Here is a 21,690-nt window from a genome sequence, read left to right as displayed (position 1 = left end):
CTAACCGCCAGTGTGATGGTGTTTGGAAGCGGGACCCAAGGGAAGTAATGAGGGTTAGATGAGGTCATGAGGGTGGGGCCTCCATGATGGGATTAGTGCCCTTGTAAGAAGCGGAAGGGGCCCGCAGGCAATCCTGTGCCAATGCGCTCTTCTGTGTGCACATGTGCGCTCTCTCTCTCTCTCTCTGCACCATGAGGACACAGAGGGAAGGCAGCCATCTGCAAGCCAGGAAGTGGGCCATACCAGGAACTGAATCTGCCACCACCTTCCTCTTAGACTTCCCACCCTCCAGAACTGTGGAAAAATAGATGTTTACTGTTTAAGCCACCCGGCTGATGGCATTTGGTTATGGCAGCCTGAACTAAGACGCAAGGTCTCCACACCAGGTTTGGGTTCTCAGTTGATAGTTTTCCGGAGACCACAATTCCCTTTCTCGTAGATGTGAAGGAGACATCAGCATCTGGAGCATCAGGCTAGGAATGTACTGTCTCTCTCAGAAGGACGGGGACTGGCCTGGCTCTGTATCTCAGAGAATAAGGCACCCCCTGTACCACCTCTGGACTGTGCCCTTGGCACTAGTTATGTTACTTTAGCCTGCCCGGTAGCCCTTGGACCAGGCCAGTGGCAGCCAGTCTAAACAATAAATACCGAGGCCTCTGTTCTGCCCTTGAGAACACAGAGGTCTCACCTTTGATCATTTTAGGGACTAGCTCCCCAGCTAGGCATCCAGGCGGCCAGGGCATCTGTGGGCTGTCAAGCCAGGCTCAGACCTACACAGCGCCCAGGCCTCCAACCCACCAGATCTGCTTGCTCCTCGGCATAGAGCATAAGGGAAATGCAACAATCCGCCCTTGACGATGAAGACTTTGGTGGCTGTGTCATGGTGACAGAGGGAGCCCAGACTGGGTGGATGGAGGGTGACGTTCCTCAGCAGTCCCTGGTGGCTGTTCCGCACGGAGCTCTGTCAGCTGCAGCCCTTTCCAAGTGTTCGGCCACCTCCCTGTGACACTGTGCATAGACGCAGTGCCCGGGGCCAGCAGCAACTCCTAACAACAGGGCGCGTTCTCCCGATGGTCTTTCCATGCATCCTCATGCCAGTGGTTTCTAGAACCACCAAAGGCCCCGGGACTAGGCTGCACTGCTCTCTCTTAGCATGCCACCAGAGGGTAGCTCCCAAAGGGCCCCTCCCACCCTCACCCCCTCAAACCCCGGGATGGCAGTGGGGCGGCTTGTCTCTGTCTCTGCACAGAAGACACCACCAGCAGCACCAAGTTCAGCATACCTAACACGGAGTGCTAGCTCACCCCTCCGTCAGCCGAAACGACCCGATCCTCCAATGCTCATCGCTTCAACCAACGGCAGCGCTAAGGTCATCCACCAGGCCAGAGATCTCTCCCCTCTTTCCTCGTAGTCAACTGAGCCAAGACTTCTAGGCTAGAACTCTGCGCTCTTCGCATTCCCTGCTTGGACCTCTAGTCCAACCGGCTTCGTGGACGGCAGCCTTCAACTTGTCTAATTTATTCCCTCCCCAGCCTTATTGATCCATTCCTGCTCATGCTCACTAGTCTCTGGCAGGTCCCCTCTCTTGAAAGTTTTAAATCCAAACACCTCGTAAGACCTTCAGGACACTACACCACCAGAATCTGACCCGGCTCTCCTGAGCCACCTGTCCCATCCCTACCTCACACCTTGCATTCAGGTCTTTTTGGAATATTCCATCTATGTATTCCTGGGATTCACCTTAAATGTCCCTGCTGTGTCCGCTTCCCAGGAAAGGCCCACACTTGCTGCCATGAGCATATCTATTCCAATTCCAGCTGAAAAGCTACAGTTCTTTAGTTAGGTTTTCTGCCATCTTCTCAATCTGAATTTGTACACTGTTTTCCAAGTTCAAGTGTCACTTCGTGAATGACAAGGACGACCCTACATTCCAGTTGGCTTGGGACAGTCCTGGGTTATGTCTGATGGTTCCTCATTATTTGTTAATAATCTTCTCTTTTTGTTCTCAAAAATGCCCAGATTAGGACACTACATGGTGTGGTCACTCCACATATATAATTCTTATATTCTAAAACTTTGTATTCTAACTATTTACCGACGTATTTATGTCCTTTCCCTCCCTATCCCTAGGTTCAAGGTCAGGAATGGCACCTCTCTCCAGGTTGCCCTTCCCCAGGGCCCAGCCAGTGCCACATAGGAGATACCCGGTATTATTTATTTTAAGTGCACTTTTTTGGGACTCAAGGGATGAATGTGATTGGACAAGGCAGAGAGTAGACACATTTTGAAGATTATTATAGTGATAATAGGTATAATACTAAGATATTCCACTGCAGAAAATATACTTAATTCCCAGTGCATCCCAGACTTAACATGAGGCTTTCCTGATCTGCTGAAGACAGAGCACATGTGAGGTTTCCGAACGTGAATTTCAGACTCTAACTACATGCTAAACACTTAAAGAATAATGGTTTAAAGGGATGTCCATTTACTGGCCTGCTTTGGATGCCCACATGTCTCAATCCAGTGCTAAATCTAAAGATAAGCAGGAAAAAGAAAAGGAGGAAAAAATGAGAAAGTTATTTTAGATGTTAGTGATATGTCATGCATTAATGCATATAAACGCTATTGGAAACTGCACTTTTGTGAATACATAAGTGAGTGTATAACTGTTGAATTCTTGTGTGTGTGTGTGTGTGTGTGTACGCGTGCGCCTGCATGCGCGTGTGTCAGACACACAGTGGGAAGGCCAAAGTCTTGCTGCCACTGTAAGTCCAGTGATCTCCAGTCTTTGTCCTGAGTCTGATTGCAGCCCTCCGGACAAAGATTCTTAAACCTCCTGTAACAAGAACTGCCCTTTGACTCACCTGGAAGGCAATGGATAAAGAAGAAAATCATCAGGGCAGGGGCATGGTGAGGCAAGGATCACAGCACTCTCTGGGGGAAGTGGCTGGTGCTGGGGAAAGGACAACTTTAAGTACAGCAGGGCATGTGTTGGAATTGTTCTCTTGACCAGTCTCTAGGGGTTGACGCTGGGGGCCTAGGGTCATCAGTCTTGGTATTCACATGGAGCAGAGAGCTTCGCGGTCCCATCAAGTTCAAGGTTGTAAAGGTAGAAGGTGGGTTCCACGCTTGCATTCACCTGTTGGAGCACTGAATGAAAGTGCAGCAAGGCCACGAGAATGCAGAGACCGTTGGTAGCCCCTCGAGATCTGGGGACCCAGCATCACCACAGGACTTTGGGGTAGGTATTCTGGCAGAGAGGATGAAAGCTGCTCTAGGAGGTCAGGGCTACTGACAAGGAGGATAAGATGAGCAAATCCAGATGGCCATTCTTGAACTGTTTAAAATCCTAGGAATTCTGAAGGACCAAAGGAAGGCGTGAGGGGTTAGAATACCCAAAGTTTTGGGGCGCCTGGGTGGCTCAGTCGGTTAAGCGTCCAACTTCGGCTCAGGTCATGATCTTACAGTTCATGGGTTCGAGCCCCACATTGGGCTCTGTGCTGACAGTGCAGACCCTGGAGCCTGCTTCGGATTCCGTGTTTCCCTCTCTCTCTGCTCCTCCCTCACTTATGCTCTGTCTCTCTCTGTGTCTCAAAAATAAATACATGTTAAAAAAAATTAAAAAAAAGAATACCCAAAGTTTTGAGGAGGAGATTAAGTTAAAGAAATATTGATTTGTTGCAAATATGATGCCTCTGCTGGACACCCCCAACACCAGCTGGTCATTCTTGGGAAACACTGGTGTGTGTGTATAAGACTGGATTTACTGAGTTTATAAGGAGGACACATTCACATCTGGACAGCTGGAAATCCCACTCCTGACTGCTTACATCTTGAGTGTTTTTTAGACAGTGGAGAGAGACGTAGACAGTTTGCTCATCATGGGAACACTCATCAGCTACATTTGGAGAGAAGTTTCACTGATGGAGGAAGTTTCACATCCTGGGGGTTCTGGTCCTGATGACATCCAGAATACCCAGCTTGATGCAGAAGTGACATGAGAACCTTCAGGAAGGCAGAGTAAATGGGTGTTGACGTGATCAGAGGTTCCGAGTTCTAAGGGAGCATCCCAGGATTTAGAAACATTTCTTTCATGTACACCCCTGACAGAGGTATCTGGGGTCTGAAATCCTGCCGTTACAGCCACACTCTATGGGTCTTCAACGCTGTTTGTGACATTTTAGAGTATTTTTCTGGGTGGAGATTGTTTCTAATAGGTATTGCATCCACATGGCTGGGAGACTATAGATGTAACCTCTTAATTGATACACATGAAAGTCTCCCTCCCTCCCCCGACTCCGCACCCCACCCCAGTTGTTGTTGGTTCACGCCACCGTTGTCCCTCATATTCTGTGTATCCTTCTACCTTCTCTTTTCACACAAACAAGCAATATAAATGCGCATTCTCACCTCCCTCCTATACTCAAAAGTAACATATTGTAGCACTTTGTTTTCTTTTATTTTTGTTTATTAGTGTGGTTTTTTAAATTAAAACATCTTTTTTCTTAAAAATGGGTGTCTGACCCACTTCCATATCAGAAGTTTCCCTATTAGCAAACAGCTAGATGAGATTCCATTGTATGAATGTACCACGATTTTTAAAACAGTTTCCGATAATTGTCATTTAGGTTGTATAAATTATCTTGCTGTTACAAATAACTTGCAGGGCACCTGGGCGGTACAGTCGGTTAAGCAACCAACTCTTGATCTCAGCTCAGGTCATGATCTCACATTTCGTGAGTTCAAGCCCCACATCGGGCTCTGTGCTGTCAGTGTGGAGCCTGCTTGGCGTTCTCTCTCTCCCTCTCTTTCTGCCCCTCCCCTGTTCACATCCCATCTCTCTCAAAATAAATAAATAAACTTAAAAAAATTAAAAAATAATAACTGGGCAAGAATGAGTCCAGGAGAAGCTTGTCACAATGGTCATCCTGCATGTAGATCTGAAAAGCAAATTCTCAGAAGTAGATTTGTAATTCTGATAGATATTGTGTATCTGTGGTGACTTTTTATTTTGGAATCACTTTAGATTTCTAGAGAAGTTACAAAGATAACAGAGTTCCCCTGCTCCTAACAATACTCCATATGTTTTACATACAGACATTGAAAATGTTTTATGTAGTCAACTCTATCCATCTTTGGCTTGTTGTACCAACTTTTGCAGGAAAAAAAGAACTATCTTGTTGACTTATTTTTCAGTTGCCTCTTTTACACTGAATTCTTTAATTCATCTCAATTTATTTTGGTATATGATATGGAGAGTGATACCTCACTATTTAAGAATTTAATTTTTCCTTTTTTATGAGCATTTCCAAATATCCTAGCATCTTTCATTGGCTAATTCTTCCCTTAATCTTGGTATGCAATTCTGCTTTTATTATATATGAAATTTTTATTCATACTTGGGTTTATTTGTGGGCTTTCTATTCTGTTACACTGATCTGCTTTTAAGCATTGGTACTTTGGGGACAATTTCATATTTTAATTAACAATTTTTTTCACTGGTGTTTTTAGCTGATATTCTTGGGTTCCTAGGGAAGCCATTATGTTTGCTTTGTGTTTCTTAATAGTGGTAATTTTGTCTCCTTTTTAAAGAATATTTGTTGTGGTGCCTGGCTGGCTCAGTCGGTGGACCATGCAACTCTTGATCTTGGGGCTGTAAGTTTGAGTCCCATGTTGGGTGTAGAGATTACTTAAAAAATAAAATATTTAAAAAGAAAGAAAGAGGGGCGCCTGGGTGGCTCAGTCGGTTGGGCGTCCGACTTCAGCTCAGGTCATGATCTCGCAGTCCATGAGTTCGAGCCCCGCATCGGGCTCTGGGCTGATGGCTCAGAGCCTGGAGCCTGTTTCCGATTCTGTGTCTCCCTCTCTCTCTGACCTTCCCTCGTTCATGCTCTGTCTCTCTCTGTCTCAAAAATAAATAAACGTTAAAAAAAATTAAAAAAAAAAAGAAAGAGTATTTATTGCTCTTACTTTCATCCTTTGTTTTATTCCATTGGCCAGAAATGAGAAGGTAGAAAAAACATGGAATCAAGTGTACAAACACCGGGGCTTCACCTCAGAAGGAAAGAAGGCCCCTTTCCTCGGGGGCAACAAGGAAGGACAAATAGGTTCAGAGAAGTAGCAAATGAGAAGGCAGGGAGTTGAAGGCCTTCTCCTATGATGGTTCATATCTCTGTGGAGTGGGAGGCAAGACTGTCTTCTTAGAGAGTGTGGATGGTGAGGTAAAGGAAGAGGATGATTGAACATTCTGGGGAGGATGGCAGAGGCATAAGTGTTCTCAGGTTAAGAGCCAGGTTTTAGTTAAAGATGAGATGATAAAAGCAACGATGTGAGAAGAGACGGGACATAAGAGCATGTGTTCTAAACGGGCACTGTAGAAATCTTTAGGAGAGAGAGATGCCATAGAAGTTTGGGGCATGGAAAAGAGGCTCCCACCACTATGGGCATGAGAGCATCGGAGAGGGTAAGTGGTCAGGGAAGTCTCCAACTGGGACCCGGCCAAGGATGACAGGGCTATGTGACATGGACATGTTAGTTGGTGCAAAGTTTCCAAAAGGAGCAAGGTCAGAGTCCCAAGGTGTACAGGCAAGTGTGGAGCTGGAGAGGAGTTGCCGCAACAGGAATTGGTTATTCTTCTAAGGGGGTCCCCATCCAGGAGGCTCACAAGCAATAAGTCCCTCTTTGTGTGTTAAAATTCAGCAACCCAAGGACTTCCAGTGCTGGCCAAAATGCAGTGTGCTCACTACAGTCTTTCTACTCTACTGATTACAACAAAAATTCTAGACAAAATAGAAAAAGCAAATACCTGAGGGCTCTGAAAAGGAAATCATATCAGGCAGATTGGGGAGGGAAGTCCAGACTTAAATGACAGTGACTTTACCGGGTTTTTGTTTGCTCTGTTTTGTTTTCTCCTTCGTCCCCTGGCTTTGACCTGAGGGTGGTCAGAGTTGCTTAAGCTGTACAGCAGGTACAGTTAGCAGAAGTTCTGAGAGAAATCCCCTTTTTCTGGCCATCAGACCAGGTAAAAGGGCCCCGTGGCCCAGAAAGGGTGGAAGAAACTCTCATTGCTTTCACTTTCTTCTTTCCCTCTCTGTCCTACCCTCATTGCAGAGACAGGACTGGTATGGACAAGAAAACTGGAGAAAGAAGCTTTTCTGATCCTAAGATTGGGACCAAAAAAAGTAGGGACAATCCCTACTATTATCTCCTCTCTTTTCTCTTGCCACGTTTCCCTACAGTGGCCCCATGACATAGAACTGTGAGCCAGCACAGACGCATTGGGAAGGGCTATACTAAAACTCTTAGAGACACCTATATTTCTGAGCTACACATGTGTGGAACAGACCAAAAGAAACAGAAAAAGCTTGTAGAACTGAACTATGACATAGACACTAAGTACCAGACTAAACTCTGAGGAGCATATGCATGGGGAAGAGTCACATAGCACAGCAAAGGCTTTGAATAGCAAACTAACGTTGGACCCATCACCTGAAGTAGTTGAAAGTGAACTTACGGTCTGAACATAATCAGGTTGATTACCCGTTGAAACAAAATAAATGTTCTTCAGGGGATTTTAATAGGACTCAGAGTCTCACAATCTAATATTTAAAGTGTTCAGAATACAATCTGAAATTACCCAACATGCCAACAATCAGGAAAATATGGCAAATTCTTAAGAAAATATAATTAATGGATGCCAATCCTCAAATGATTGAAATGTTAGAATGATCAGACAAAAACTTGAAAGCAGTTTAATAACTATACTTCATGAGATACAAGTATACAGGTTTGAAAAGAACATAAGATAGACATTCTGTCAGAGGAAAAAACCCACTTTTTTAAGAGCCGGAAAGTTTTAGTGTAGGACTAAAAGAAAATAATATCTGAAACAAAGAATTCACTGGATGGGCTCAATAGCAGAATAAAGATGACAAAGGAAAAAGTGAGTGAACGTGAAAATAAATCAATAGTAATTTTCTGATCTTAACAGAAAACATTGTAAAACAAACAAATTGAACTTTAGGTACTTATGGGATATTAAAAGTTCTACATGTAAATCATTGGAATCTCAGAATGAGGGGAGATCAATGCAGAAACAATATTTGAAGAAATAAGGGTGAAAATTTTCTAGATTTTGTAAAGATATATATTTACACATTCAAAAACATCAGTGGGGCGCCTGGGTGGCTCAGTCGGTAAAGCGTCCAACTTTGGCTCAGGTCATGATCTCACAGTTTGTGAGTTCGAGCCCTGCGTCGGGCTCTGTGCTGACAGCTCAGGGCCTGGAGTCTACTTTGGATTCTGTGTCTCCCTCTCTCTGCCCCTCCCCAACTCATGATCTGTTTCTCTCTCTCTCTCTCTCTCTCTCTCAAAAATAAACATTAAAAAAATTCTTAAAAAAAAAAATCAGTGAATCCCAAGCAAGACGAAGACGAACTCAATGAAAACCAACAAATCATAATCAAATGGACAAAAACAAAATACCAAAAAAAAAAAAAAATCTTGAAAACAGCCAGAGAAAATGGCATATTGTGTATATGAGACACGAGTCAATGACTGCAGATATCTCACTAGGAACCACAGAGGCCAGAAGACAAGGGAACAGAGAAATGTTCAAAGAGAAGAATTGTCAACCAGGCTTTATGTACATTGAATATATCCCTCAAAGCAAAATAGAGACATTTTCAAATGAAGGAAAACTAAGAATTTGTCACCAGAGGATCTGCTCCACAAGAAATGCTAAAGGAAGTTCTTCCAACTGAAGGGAAATGATAGTGGGGCGCTTGGGTGGCTCCGTCAGTTGAGCTTCCGACTTTGGCTCAGGTCATGACCTTGCAGTCCATGAGTTCGAGCCCCGCGTCAGGCTCTGTGCTGACAGCTCGGACCCTGGAGCCTGTTTCGGGTTGTGTGTCTCCCTCTCGCTGTGCCCGTCCCCCACTCGCACTCTGTCTTCTCTGTCTCTCTCTTTCAAAACATAAATAAACATCGAAGAAAATGACTGTGAAGGGAAATGATATTAAAGGGAAACCTAGAACTTTGGAAATGAAAAAAAGATGAAGAGCCACAGAAATTCTAAAAATCTAGATAAACAGACTATTTTTCTTGTCTTAAGTTCTTAAAAATATGTATGATCATTGACAGCAAAAACCATTTCATATTGTTTAGTGCAACTGGAATTGGTGGGGATAGAAATGATGCAGCTCTTTGAGAGAACCATCCAACAGTTTCTTCGAAAGTCAACCATATGTGTACCACAAACCCCAGCAATCCTGTTCCAAAGTATTTACCCTAGGGAAATGAGAACTGTTAAGTATGTAAAAATAATGTGTTGAGTGGTTTTATTTCTAATCACCAAAAACTAAAGGCAATACAAATGTCCTTCAATTGGCAAGTGGATACAGGAAGCACAGTACACCCATACGGTAGACAATAGTCTACAATTTATATGACATTCTGGAAAACGCAAAACTGTAGAGATGAAGAAGTGTGTCAAGGGTTAGGGGTGGAGGGAGAGGTCGAATGACAAAAGGGCAGCACAAGGGAATTTGGGGGAGCGATGGAACTATTCTGTATCTTGATCATGATGGTGATTACAGGACTCTATGCGTTTCTCAAAACTCGGAACGGAACACCAAGACATTTCATTATCCTTTATGTAAAGTTCTAAATACATTAAAAAAAATTTAGCAGTCTGTTAATGCCTTCTATTTCTAAGGTCTCTCCCTTAAGTCAACATACATATTTCTAAAAGCTGAATGCAGATTGGACTCTTGTAAATTTAAATATGTAAAAATTCACTAAGGGAGCTCCCTTTCAATAAGAATCTTAGTGTGAAATCTTCTGCAAAGTAAACTTGGTAATCTGATACTCAGTATTATCTATGGGAACCAAAGTTCTGAGTTTCATCATCTGATTAAAGGGAGGTAAGTGTGTAACACCAAGTCCATCAACAGATGAATGGATAAAGAAGATGTGGTATATACATACAATGGAGTATTACTCAGCAATCAAAAAGAATGAAATCTTGCCATTTGCAACTACATGGATGGAACTGGAGGGTATTCTGCTAAGCAAAATTAGTCAGAGAAAGACAAAAATCATATGACTTCACTCATATGAGGACTTTAAGATACAAAACAGATGAACATAAGGGAAGGGAAGCAAAAATAATATAAAAGCAGGGAGGGGGACAAAACAGAAGAGACTCATAAATATGGAGAACAAACTGAGGGTGGCTGGAGGGGTTGTGGGAGGGGGAATGGGCTAAATGGGGAAGGGGCACTAAGGAATCTACTCCTGAAATCATTGTTGCACTATATGCTAACTAACTTGGATGTAAATTAAAAAAATAAATAAGTTTTTAAGAAATACGTAACACCAAGATTTTTCAGGATCTTCTTTCTTTCTCTATAGTTCTGACCAAGAGTGGGTTGGGTGAGTTATTCTCATAGCCTTTCCCAATGTCACGACTGGAAGAAAGAGTCAGAGCGCACTCAGGCAGTTCATATTCCCCCAGGACCTGCCCCTGGAGAAACCCATGCTGTTAACTTATGAAAGAGGACACCAGAAGGAGGGGCCCAGGGGGCCCAGGGGGCCAGGACTCGTCCTTTGTCAAACGGTGCTTGCAGCCAAAGGTCACTGGGGCCTGAGCCCCATTGAGCCGGATCACGGCCACATCCCTGCTCTCACTGTGCCAGCTTCAGAACGCCCAGATATCAAGTGCAAACAGCAACACCATGAGAAGGAGGAAGTCCCCTTTGTCTCAGCTTGGTGGTTAGTGATGTATGTCAGAGATGACATCTGTTCAACAAACCAGGTAAACTTTGCGCACCTTGTTCTGGCTGCCTTCGAGCCTCACAGTTAGCTCAGGTGCTCTGCCCTCCCATTGCACATCCTGGTCACATTTGCTCGGGTCTCACTTTCCCAAGCTGTGTTTCAGGTTCAGTGGTCTTTCAAAAAACTCGGACAGCTCTGCCGTTGCCCCCACTTGGAAAGTGTTCCTCACTTGGCTCAACAACTTCCTGAAAAAACAATGGATGCAAATCTCATTGTTACCAATCATGGAGCACGAGAAATGCCTAGGGGAGTTCCCTATAGAGCAAGCCCAGTGTGGCTCCTTCTACAAATTGAAGTCTCCTTTTGTAAAGGAGCGAATCCACCCCTCTACACACACACACACACACACACACACACACCAATTTCTCTAGCTACTAAATCCTTACTGGCACCAAGTGGGGTTTTTATCTGGTGCAGAGTCTCATGGTCACTCTCCTGGCTTCTTAAACTTACCTATGATTTAATACAGTGATTCTGGGAGGCATAAGCCTGAACTGAACTGCTGGATATGAAAACCACTCCCGGGAGCTCCAAGCTCCCGGCAGAAGTATTTCTTCTTCTCTCTGCAGCACACAGCTGCTGCTGCCGGTCTCCTGGCCCCATCCAGCAGCGCCCACTTCCACAGAAGAAGGTAGTGGCATAACGAAGGAGGGCATACTAAGTAAAGCGTGCAGTTAGTAAATAAGAAGACACCGATTGTAATATAAATGCCCTCTCGTTGAACCAAAACACAACTAGAGTTTATTTTCTTTTTCTGGGGCTCTCACTCCAACTGGAAGGGATAAGTGAATACAGCTAAAACGTTAAAATAAAGTCCAGTGTAAGTCCAATTTAATTTGTTAATCACATTATTGACAAGCCAAAGAGTATCCGCTACAAAGGAAGGTCCAACCCATTCCTCATCTTGTTCCGGGCTCACCCTATGCTATCTGATCTACCCATTGAAGGGGGGTAACAACAGGTCAGGAGGGCTCATTAACATCTGCAGACCCTGCTTCATCTGGCTGCCGAGCCAGGCTCATCCTTAAAGACCCCGTGACTGGGGCGCCTGGGTGGCGCAGTCGGTTAAGCGTCCGACTTCAGCCAGGTCACGATCTCGCGGTCCATGAGTTCGAGCCCCGCGTCGGGCTCTGGGCTGATGGCTCAGAGCCTGGAGCCTGTTTCTGATTCTGTGTCTCCCTCTCTCTCTGCCCCTCCCCCGTTCACGCTCTGTCTCTCTCTGTCCCCAAAAAAATAAATAAACGTTGAAAAAAAAATTAAAAAAAAAAAAAGACCCCGTGACTGCACCAGCCGTAGGAGCAGACCGGCTTGAACACCTTTATAGGCCGGACTTCCTGTGTCCTCATCCTACATCGAATCGAACATTTTAAATTTACCCACGTCCCACACTATATAGGACTTCCACATGGTCACACAAGAGCTAGAAGCAGTTAACTCATTGATACAATGTTTTATAGACATTTAATGAAGCAACCACTTTTGAGTTGGTGTTTTTCTGTTCACAGTTTGAAACGAACACATTTCTTTTTGGGTTCCAAACATTCCCACTGTCCCCTACAAAGCCGGTCCTCTGAACGCAGTGTTTAATGCCGACAATGGCCTTGCACAGAGGAACACAGAAATGGCAGCGCTGGACCAAATATGTGGTATGTCCAGCTCAAGATGTCTTCACCAACCATGGGCCAAAATGTTTGAAATGAGGAAGACATCAGATTTCTAACACCTACTGGCCGTCAGTTTAATTTATATTATCTATTCCGTTTTCACAACACTCTTTTGTGTTTAGAATTATCATCCTCCTGTAAAGAGAGGGAAAATAAAGCCTAAAAGTTCTTAGTGACTTCTCCAAGGTCCCAAGGCCACAGAGCAGACTTTTGAACCCAGGGCGCATGGCCCCCAAATCCAGTTTCTAACTGAGTCCATCTCCTGCAGAAAGTCACAGCTTGTCCTTCCTGACATTTAAAGTTACATAAGTGTTGACAATTTTAATGAGTACTTAATACTCTGTCCTTCGGAGGTCTGCTTACATTGTTTAAAAGCTAAGTCATTCATCTTTTTCCTGTCTTTATCTTTTTGTCCAAAATGACTTTGTTAAGCTCTAAATGGTACTCCTAATACAAGTGTTGTTTGTTTTGTTTTGTTTTGTTTTAAGGGGCTGGATTCCAATCACCTTCTCTTCTGTCTCTCAGCCTTACCTCTTATGAGGAATTTCTCCACTGGATGCTTACATCACACACCATCTGTTGAACTCATTTGTCACTTGGACCCCAGGGGTCTTATGCTTCTTGCTGTCTCCCTTAGCAGGGGGTCTAGTGGTAAGTTAGCCCTGGTTTCCAATTCCCTCTGCAAAGCTAACCAGTTGTGTCACCTTGGGAAAGTCACCCAACTTCCAAGTCTATTTATAACATGGAAACAATAGTTACCCTGCTTAGCTAAAGATGAGAAAGCAAGCTGATGCATATGTAAGTGCTTTGCAATCTAGAAAGTACTACGCACGCATGCAGGGTGGGTGATTAGCCAAAAGTATTGCTGACTGACGCTGACAGGAAAAGCAGGTTCCTGGGGTCGTTTGCCAAACTGAGAAAGTTCCTAGACTGTAACAATTTGACTACTCCTGTGCTGGGCTTCCCAAGATCACAGCAGGTGAGTGAGCCAATGGATCAGCTATGATGCGACAGCCAGGTCAGTAATTGGGTCCCAGGAGAGCAAGGAAAAAACGTCAGGCGGTTGCACCCTTGTGAGACCCTTGTGAGCCTCCTGGCCCTCTCAAGAAATGAGATTGGAACTCAACCCCTGAGTGGTACTGTCTGATTGCCAAGCACCTAGAATGTTCTGAGAGGTATTGCCAACACTCAGGCACCTTGCCCTCAGCGCTTACCTTAAGAAGGCATCACAGGTACAAACACAGATGCCAATACACTAAGAGGGCATTTTGCCGAATCCTTTCTGAAAGCCCCACATTGTCTGAATGAAGAAGGGACTAACGCACGATGAAAGCTGGAGGAAATTGAGACAGGGGAACCTGACAGGGAAGGAGGCTCCTCGGCCAGAAGGAAGGGACAGGAAGGGAAAGGAAGGGAAAAATCAGATTCTCCAACTAGTAAATCTGGGCTTAACAATTCACCAGGAAAAGGTGAGCAGTGGGGCCGGGCTGAGAGGCTGTTCACAGAGCAAGTTGAAGATAAATGCCACAGGACTTGGTCTCTGCTAAAGGACAGTATTCCAGTCACCGAACTCTCAGCAAGCGGACCTTTGGAAAGTCATCATCATCTTCGGAAAGGTCTTCCTTGTGTGAAAAGTGAACTTTTGCCTCGCCATCCTCTTGAATGATCAGGAAAAGACATTTCCAGCGCAACCAAGATAAAATGAATTTTTCCACCCTGAGGATCATCCAGGGTCTGTTTGCTCTGCTCGAATTACAAACGGAATTCCAGGCAATGCAGCAGGTTCAGCGTCTTCCATTTCCTCCAAGCTCACACCTCTCACTGGATATTTTGAGGGGTAATGATGAGACTATCGGATCTGAAGATATTCTTAATGACCCGTCACAAGGTGAACTAATGGGAGAGCCACACTTGACGGTGGAATCTAAACTGGGTTTACTGTAACCTGTTGGGCTGTGCATGAAAATAGAGGGACGGCACCTTGTTTGTAGTCATGTTACTATGATTTGATGCACACAACATTAAAAGTACTTACACACGAGAAAAAAAAAATTCACCAGGAAAATGTTGGCAATGGAAAAAGAATTCCCTCCGCAGCCTGACTCCAAATAAAAGCATTGCCACCACCTGTAATAGAATCGCGAACAAAGAAAGCCACCTGCGCTCAAGGCCCAACATAGCCACACCCCAGTCTGCCCCCCAGTCCAAAACCCATCTCCTTGGGGCGCCTGGGTGGCTCAGTCGGTTGAGCGTCTGACTTCGGCTCGGGTCATGATCTCACAGCTCTGTGGGTTCGAGCCCCACATCGGACTCTGTGCTGACGGTTCGGAGCCTGGAGCCTGCTTCGGATTCTGTGTCTCCCTCTCTCTCTGCCCCTAGCCCACTCGCATTCTGTCTCTGTCTCTCTCAAAAATAAATAAACATTAAAAAAAATTTAAAAATAAATAAAATAAATAAAACCCATCTCCTTGCCCTAGTCTACCTTCTACTCCAGCCAAGCAGCCCTCTTTTGGCTCTTTTCCAAACCTGCAGCTCCAGCTCACCATGGTCCCAGGTCTCCTAGAATGGCCTTCCCTTGACCCGCCCCCCTCAAAGCCAGTGTGCCCCCCAGTGGACAGTGGAAGAAAGAAAAGCAGCCAAGGACGCATTATAAACCTCACACCCACGGGGACCCTCTGAGGAACCATGGAGTGCGTGCTGAGCATTGTCCTAATAAAGAGGAGAGGCTGGGGCCTGTGGCCAAGGAGTCCTGTCTCCTTGGAGGCTTCAACTCCCCCACCTTTGTCCTCCAGGCCATACCTGTCACAGCCGAGTGACCTTCTTCGGCTTCAGAGAAAGCCCCGAGGTAGCTAAGGGTTGTCTCTTTTTTGGTACCACGCATCCCAGGTCATAAGATCTGCCACAATGAGCATGAGTGTGCTTTCCCTATGCAACTAACTGCAAGCTCCTTGAGTGCAAAGATCCTAAAAGGGGAATAAAAATGATGTAAATGGTTCCGACTGTAAATTAACATGATCTTGACTAAAAAACTTTGAGATCGTTTCCTCTTTGTTGTTTTAACTTGATGGCATTTTACCAATTTTTTACGCCTATGCTCTCATTGAAAAATAAAACCCTTGGACCATATATGGCAAAAAACATCAGGGCAAAAACATCATGCATGTGTCTATTACTGCCTTTGGGCTGTAATAAGACAGAAAGAGAAGTGGGGAAATCTTACTTTGGTCTGTCAGATTCTTGCTAACTCTCACTTTGCCCCTCCTTCAATACGCAGGGTCAGAGCAGAGGGCCAAGTGACCTTGGGCAAGTCATTTCACCTCTCTGAGCCTCAACTTCCCCATCTGTAAAGCAGAGATACTAACTGCGCTGACATCACAGGGATATTATCAGTGTCAAACGTGCTGGTGTTTGAAAAGACGCTTGGTAAACTGGAAAAGGCTATTCAAATATCGGGCATGATTGGAGCAGGCCTTACTAAGGGACCCTGGTGTGATCAGCCAGGTGGATGGCTTCCTGCTCTGAAAGACCCAGTCAGGCTCTATACCACCTAAGTAAGGCCAGGTGTCCCATATTGCCTGGTATTGTTATCTACATAGGCACCAGGGGTCTTTCTCGGTGTCCTCTCCATGTCCCGCCGTGTACTTTGCATTTTGATAGTCCATTAAAAATGGTTCTCAACATCCCCCTGGAGAAGGCACAGCCCTCAGCAGGGCCCCAGTGGTCGTGCTGACTCCCCAAGTCGCAACACACATCCCCACCCTGACTTTCTCCATCCGACCTATGCTCATAGTTTAGAGTCAGCTTCACTCCAACTCTTCCATGAAACACTTTTCGAGCTTCTTCGCCCAAGCATTCCATAAGTTTTGTTGTTGTTTTTTGTTGGTTGGTTTTGAGCACCTACTAGGCATTAGTACTGTGAGAGGTAAAGGGGGAGCAATGGTGAACCTGTCAGGCTTGATCCCTCCCCTCGTGGATCTAGAGACCTTACTCATAATAATGGTCTGGAACGTAGACAGTTGGTCTTGTGAGTTTTTCCTTTACGGTTATTTCTTGCATGTACCTTGTATAGACCCAGCTTGAAAGGTAGATTTAAGTAGGCCTTTCTCGTACCCTCCTTCTCATAAGCAAAACGGTATGTGTGTGGCACATAGGTCAAAATACTTCGTGCCTCCTCTCTTGGCTGAAAGGCAAAGAAAGACATGGGGAAAGTTCCCAATCTACGATAGGTACTCAACCCAATGATCAATTGCAAAACTTTTAAATGCACGAGCACGCCCTGATTCAGATACGACTTACCAGATAAAAAAAGGTTTGCTTCGAGACCCCTAGACAAACATAAGTTAATGCAATTTCCTTTAGAGATGCTGCCATTTGAAAAATGTTCTGGTACAATAAGCTTCCAGAAGCTGAGCCAGAGGTGGGTTTCCAGTGTGAGGGGTGAGAGGAGATGTGGGATTCCTGCATTAATGAAAATCAGATGCCACCTTGTGGCCAGAAATAAAAATTCAAGAATTCCGTTGGGAAAAGAACGGATTGCTCTGGGAATCAAATACAGAATTGCATTCTCCAAGAAATCTGCTCTGTCCCAGTAGGGCTAGTGTGTTCCCACGTTAACCCACAAAGCACTTCTTTGCTCTAATCTATGATGTCTTACCGCCACAGTGCTTAATCATACACATCTGACAACTGCAAGCCTCCTAAAGCCCTCCTGCTGGGCTGTTATTTATTTTCTATTATTATCATTATTTTTTTAATCGAGCTGGCTGTCACCTCACCCAAACTCCAGTGTTGATTAACCCCTGAAACAAGGATATTAGGTGAAAGACAATTTTGTGAGCAAATAAAATTTCAGTAACAAGGGAATGAACGCTTTGCCAAAAGTTGTCTACATAGGAAGCAATTTTTAAATGTTTTATAATTTATAATATTTATTTTTGTGATACTTTATAAATTAAATATTTACATTTTGTGACATTACTTTAAATTATTTTTCTTTTGTAAAATTGATCGTTTGTGATGGTCTTTAGCCACATATAAGTGACCGATTGTGACAGCATTGCAAAGTTCAGAATTTCTCTAAACTAAGAATTATTCTATAGAAAAAATCAATATAAAATAATCATGCCTTGTTGCAAATATCATTTGGACGACTTTTTTAAGTTTAGAAATGTGTCAATTACAGGGGCACCTGAGTGTCTCAGTCAGTTAAGCGTCCGACTTCGCCTCAGGTCATGAGCTCCTAGTTCGTGAGGCTCACCTCATGTTGGGCTCAGTGCTAACAGCTCAGAGCCTGGAGCCCGCTTTGGATTCTGTGTCTCCCTCTCTCTCTGCCCCTTTCCCACTCACACTGTGTCTTTGTTTCTCTGTCTCTCTGTCTCTCTCTCTCAAAAATAAAGAAACATTTAAAAAATTGAAAAAGAAATGCACCAATTACAAAACAGAGACTGTCAGAGTAGATCAAAAACAAGACTCAGTTGTATGTTGCCTACAAGCAACCCACTTTACATATAAAGACACATATAGATTAAAAGTAAACAGATGGAGAAAGATATACTGTGCAAAATTAATCAAAAGAATAAAGAAATAGCTATATTAATTTCAGGCAGACAGGACTTCAGAGCAAGGAAAGTTATCAGTCATAAAGAGGGGCATTACAAAATGATTAAAGGATCAGTTTTCCAAGAAGAGAAAACAATCCTTAATGTATATGTACCTAACAACAGAGCATCAAAGTACATAAGGCAAAAACTGAAAACGAGAGGAGAGATAGATAAATCCCCTGCTACAGTTCGCGGCTTCAGTACCCCTCTACCAGAAATAGATCTAGCAAGCAGAAAATCAGTACGGACATAGTTGAACTCAACAACACCATCAACTGGATATAATGTACATCTATAGACTAGTTCAGCCAACAACAGAATGCAAATTCTTCTCAAGCTCACATAGAACATTTACCTAAAGTAGAACACATCCTGGGCCATAAAGCACATTTTCACAGAACTGTAAGAACAGAAATCACACAATGTCTGCTCTCAGACCATAGTGGAATTACCTTAGAAATCAATGACCGAAAGATAGCTGGAAAATACTTGGAGGATAGACAACACATTCCTAAATAGCACATGGGCCAAAGAAGAAACCCAAGAGAAATTTTAAAATATTTTGAACTAAATGAAGATTAATTACAACAATTTATCAAAATTTGTGAGATGGAGTTACAAGAGATCTTATTATACAACATCTGATAAAAGTCTCCATTCAGATAGAGCTGAAAGAAAGTTAGAAGAAACTTCTCTTCTTCATGGCTCTGGGAGGCCCTGCCTGCCAGATCTTAGCTAGAGCAGGAGTTGGCACCCTTCACAAGGTGGCTGATTCTCACAAAGGGCATCATGAGCAGGATGATGCTGGGGCTTTTCCAAGGGGTTCTGCAGACCAGAGAGCAGGGGCAGAACAGATAGAAACAAGACACACCACACCATGGACCTCTCTGATGCAGGACAGAAACTCCACAAAGGCAGTGTGCTTCCCAAAGACTTCTACAATGACCACCACACCCCAATCAGGCACTACTCACTACCTATGATGCAAAAGTTCTCATCACAACCACTGAGCCTCTGATAACACTAAATCATTACTGAGTGCTTAAGAAGTATTCCAAACTTGAAACTCCTAATTTCCCATTGCATCACATTTTCCTCCCTTTTCCCCAGCTTTATCGAGGTATGTTCAGCAAATAAAAATTGTATATATTTAAGGTGAAAAAAAGTAATGGGATGCAGCAAAAGCAGTGTCTAGGGGGAAATTTATAGCACTGGATGCATCTATTAGAAATGAAGAAACTTCTGGGGCGCCTGGGTGGTTCAGTCGGTTAAGCGTCCGACTTCAGCTCAGGTCACGATCTCGCGGTCCGTGAGTTCGAGCCCCGCGTCGGGCTCTGGGTTGACGGCTCGGAGCCTGGAGTCTGCTTCCAATTCTGTGTCTCCCTCTCTCTCTGACCCTCCCCCGTCATGCTCTGTCTCTCTCTGTCTCAAAAATAAATAAACGTTAAAAAAAGAAAAGAAAAGAAAAGAAAAGAAAGCCATCAATTCCACTCTCTGTCATCACTTTAAAAAAAAAAGAAATGAAGAAACTTCTAAAACCAATCATCTAAGTTTCTACCTTCGGAAACTAAAAAAATAAGAGCAAATTAAATCCAAAGTAAGCAGAAGAAAAGAAATAATAAAAATTAAAGCATAATTCAATGAAATAAACAAATCAATAAATAAGAATAGATGAAACTAAAAGCTAGTTCTTTGGAAATTAAGTCTCTAACCAGGTCAACTAAGAAAAAGAGAGAGGACATAGATTACTAATATCGTAAAAGAAAGAGGAAACATCACTACAGATCCCATGGACATTAAAAGAATAATAAAGCATTACTATGAAAAACTGCGTCTCCATAAATTTGATAACCTAGATAAAATGGGCCATTTCCTTGAAAGACACAATCTACCAAAACCCACACAAGAAGAAATAGACTATTTGAATAGACCAAATCTACCAAAGAAATTAAATCAATAATTAATAACTTTCCAAAACAGAAAATACCAGATCCAGGTGGGTTTGCTAGTGAATTTAACCAAACATTTAAGGAATAAATTAAACCAGTTCTCTACCATCTCTCCTAGAAGATAGAAGCAGAGGGAATTCTTCCTAATTCATTCTGTGAGGCCAGTAGTAGCCTAATACTAAAACCAGACAAAGACATCACAAGAAAAGGAAACTACAGACTAATGTCTCTCATGAACATAGATGCAAAAATCCTCAACGAAAGTTTAGAAAATAAAATCCAACAATGTATAAAAAGAATTATAAACCATGACCAAGCTGGTTCAACATGTGAAAATCAATTAATGTAATATATCACATTACCATGCTAAAAAAGAAAATATGAAGAAAAAAGAAAATATCAGTGATCCCACTGATCATATCAATAGATGCAGAAAAAACATTTGACAAAATCCAACACTCATTTATAATAAAAACTCTCAGTTAACAAGGAATAGAGGGGAACTTCCTCCACTTAATGAAGAATATCTACAAAAAACCTCCAGCTAATCTCATAATTAATGGTGAGAAACCTGAAGCTTTCCCAGTAAGATCAGGATCAAGGCAAAGATGTCTCCTACCACCACTCCTTTATAATATTGTGCTGGAAGTCCTAGCTGATGCAATAAGAGAAGAAAAAGAAATAAAAGCTACACTGATTGGGAAGGAAAGAATAAAAGTGTCTATGTTCACAGATGATGTTACTGCTTGTGCAAAAAAATCTGAAAGAATTGATTTTTTAAAACTCCTGGAACTAATAAGTGATAGAAAGGTTGCAGGGATACATGGTTAATATACAAAAGTCCATCACCTCCCTATATACCAGCAATGAAAAAAAAGGAATCTGAAATTCAAAACACAATATAATTTACATTAGCAACCCCCAAAATGAAATACTTAGGCCTAAATCTAACAAAATATGTACAAGACCTATCTGAGTTAAACTACAAAACTCTGATGAAAGAAATCAGAGAATTGAATAAGTGGAAGGATATTCTATATTCATGTATAGGAGGATTCAATACTGTTAAGATGTCAGCTTTTCCCAATGTGATCTATAGATTCAATGCAATTTCAATCAAAATCCCAAGAAGTTATTTTGTGATATCAACATACTAATTCGGAAGTTCATAGAGACAGGCAAAACCCCAGAATAGCCAATTCAGTATTGAAGGAGAAGAAAGAACAAAGCCAAATGATTGACATGACAAGATTTACTGTAAAGCTACAGTAATCAAGACAGTGTAGTATTGATGAAAGAATACGCAAGTAGATCAATGAAATGGAATAGGGAGCCCAGAAACAAAACCACTTAAATATAGTCAACTGATCTTTGGCAAAAGCACAAAGGCAGTACAATAGGAAAAAAAAGACAGTCTGTTCAACAATGGTACTAGAACAACTGGACACCCATATGCCCCAAAAGTTATCTAGACACAGACTATACACCCCACCCTTCACAAAAATTAACTCAAAATGGACCATAGGCCTAAATATAAAATGCAAAACTTGGAAAACTCCTCCAAGGTTACATAGGAGAAAACCTAGATGACACTGGGTTTGATGATGACTTTTCAGATGTGACACCAAAGGCACAATC

General features: G+C 43.1%; 1 pseudogene; it reads left to right on the top strand.

Annotated features, from left to right (window-relative positions):
• Window positions 1-12,434: 12,434 nt before the first annotated feature.
• LOC124521212 (proteasome maturation protein-like) lies at window positions 12,435-14,447 on the top strand (annotated as a pseudogene).
• Window positions 14,448-21,690: the final 7,243 nt, after the last annotated feature.

Source organism: Lynx rufus, unplaced genomic scaffold (assembly GCF_022079265.1).
Source record: "Lynx rufus isolate CCGP_SWC_20201006 ecotype Redwood Valley unplaced genomic scaffold, mLynRuf1.p SCAF_3, whole genome shotgun sequence".
NCBI classification, from domain to species: Eukaryota; Metazoa; Chordata; class Mammalia; order Carnivora; family Felidae; genus Lynx; species Lynx rufus.
Note: the sequence above shows the minus strand (reverse complement) of the source record. Positions and strands in the feature narration are given on the sequence as shown.